The sequence below is a fragment of the Myotis yumanensis genome, unplaced genomic scaffold, assembly GCF_028538775.1.
Source record: "Myotis yumanensis isolate MYYU_CA2020_CCGP unplaced genomic scaffold, mMyoYum1.0.hap1 SCAF_24, whole genome shotgun sequence".
In the NCBI taxonomy this organism is placed as follows: Eukaryota; Metazoa; Chordata; class Mammalia; order Chiroptera; family Vespertilionidae; genus Myotis; species Myotis yumanensis.
The window spans coordinates 1,781,516-1,784,229 of NW_027223775.1; positions in this window are offsets into that span (position 1 = coordinate 1,781,516).

Here is a 2,714-nt window from a genome sequence, read left to right on the forward strand (position 1 = left end):
AGAGATCCCTGTGGGTCACAAAGGCTGCATTCCGGGTTGGAAATAAGCCTTTTATTGCACAAGAGTTGCAATAAAAGGGTGTGTGTGTGTGTGTGTGTGTGTGTGTGTGTGTGTGTACCTCTGCTCCTTTGTGTATACCTGTGTGTGGGACTGTGGAAGGAGGGAGGAAGCCTGCCCGGAATTCCTATGGGCATCTGATGTGTTGAGAGAGGACACTGGAAGCATTCGGCTTAAACCTGGCTAACACGAGCTGAGTGTTTCCACTGAGCTTTTTGGTCAAAAAGGAAGAAACAAAAAACACTACCTCCAAGGACCTTTCCACTGCCCAGAAAAGGTGTCCTTCCACTGTCTGATTGTGGCGTGGTACGTTGTGCCCATACTTCCTGGCCTGACACCTAGAAGCCGGCCCTCGCTTCGCCCAGTGCTGTGCCACCGGGGAGGGGAGGCCCTTTCCTCTGTCCTCCTCCCCTTCACCTTCTCCTGGCTCCTCCTCCACTTACTCCCTGTGGTCTTTGTCAGCAGTGAAGCCAGAAGGGCTCAGGCAAGGATACAGCTTGGGCCCAGAAGTTGGGGATGCACTGGATGATAGCCCTTCTGCACTCAAGAATGGGCTTTCTACGCCGAGAGGTCTTGCGCTTCACCTGAACATAGGCCCTGCTGGCTCGGGCACTCTCGGTGCTCAGCTGGTTCTGAAGGGCCGCCAGCGCCTCCAGTATGGGCCGGCTGCTTGTCCCACTGGGCCCTGGCTCTGCTCGCTGCTCCTCAGGCTTCGCCTCTGCTTCTACCTGGGACTCCGCCTCCTCTGCCACACTCATTTTGTCCCCAGCCTCAGCTTCCACCACCTGGGAGAGAAGGTCCATGTCCAGTAGCTGTTCCGCCCCAGCAGCACCTGGGCCCTCGCCTCCTAGGGCCTCCGTTTCTGCACAGCGTCACGCTTAACGTGGATGTCACCTCGCCACCCCTCCTGCCCAGGCCTGCGTGGTCCCTCCCACGCCCCGCCCTGCCCCCGTACACACAAGCTCCTGTGTTCAACGGAAGGGCCCTTGTGGGTACACTTCTGACACAATGTGCTGGCGAGATCCGCAGTCTACTGACCCAGCAGGACCCGCCCCCTCCCCTGCAAACCCCTTCATCAGGTGGCACTGGTCCTGAACTGGGCAGCTGCCAACAAGCAGGTGGCAGTGCTTGGAGCTCACTCACTGCATGTCCCCAGGTCCCTTATCTGGATCCTTCAGGCATAGTCTTGGTTTCAAGGGGTGCATCTCCTCCACAGGGGGTTTGGGCCACCTCGTGGAAAGGAGGATGCACCAGCTATGCTGGGTGCGCTGGCCATGCACGAGCTGCTCTTTGCACATGAACTTCCATCAGTGAGCGAGATTGCACTGGACCCCACTCTGCTCCGCCCCTCCCTTCGCCAGCACCACTGCCAGCCACCACCCTCCATACAAACTCCTCCCTGACCCCCTTCTGAAGTACATATAATTCTCTGGCCTTTTCCTGGCTGTCACCACCTGCTCTTCCCATTGCTGCAAGCGCCAGAGTTTGCACATGGCGAATTTGCTTTCTGTGTCACTTACAGACTGGTACACATTTGCCCCTGGCAGAATGGACAGTGACAGTACTGGCTGGTGTCTCCATGAGCTGGAGCTTGGTCCCAAACACCAGAGGTTGCTAGTCGGGCAGGTCAGGGAATTCACCTCGGTTTTGTGTTGGATTCCTGGTCAGGGTGATTCAGGGAAGAAAGGGTTCTCTCCTCTCTCTCTCTCCCCCTCCTTCTCCTCCTCCTCCTCCTCCTCCTCCTCCTCCTCCTCCTCTTCCTCTTCTTCCTTTCCTCTCCTCTTTCCTCTCTCTTCTCTCCTCTCTCCCCTCCCCCCCCTCTCTCAGCATTAAACATATCCTGGGATGAGAAATAAAAATGTAATAATAAACAGGTTCATAGGATCTGGGCAAGAGGGGGCACCCCAACCTGGAAGGTCTCTGAGGTCCAAGCTGGAGCCAAGGGGAAGGCCTATGGCTGTAGGGGACTGTACCCTCCATTCTTGCAGATCCAAGGCGTAGGAGAACAAAGCCAAGAAAAGGGCTCATTCTCTGGGCCTGCAGGTCATGGCTTTGCTATCTGCATCTCATTTCTTTCATTCTCACTGGCTTTCCTTCTGAATATGTGGGTGCATATGCCCTTTCTGATTGGTGTTTGTCATTTCTTGAGACATGTTCCTAGTAGTGGGATTACTGTTCAAATGGGAGCTCCATTTTTTCAATTTTTTGAGGAAACTCCATAATATTCTGCATACTTGCTACACCAGTTTGCATTCCCACCAGTAATGCAAGAGGATTCCTTTGACACCCCATCCTCGCCAGCACTTGTTGTTTGTTGAATTGTTGATGATAGCCATTCTGACCAGTGTGAGATGGTATCTCATTTGTCATTTTGATTTGCATCTATTGAATGATTAGTGATTTTGAGCAAGTTTTCATATGTCTCTTGGCCTTCTGTATGTGCACTTTCGAAAAGTGTCTAAGTCCTATGCCCATTTTTTGATTGGAATGTTCATCTTCCTTTTGTCTAAACGAATGAGTTCAGTATACATTTTGGAGATCAGGCCCTTATCAGATATAACATTAGCAAATATCTTCTCCCAGGCAGTGGACTTTCTTGTTTTGTTGTTGTTGTTGTATCTGTTGGCTTCTTCTTCTCTGCAGAAGCTTTTTAATTT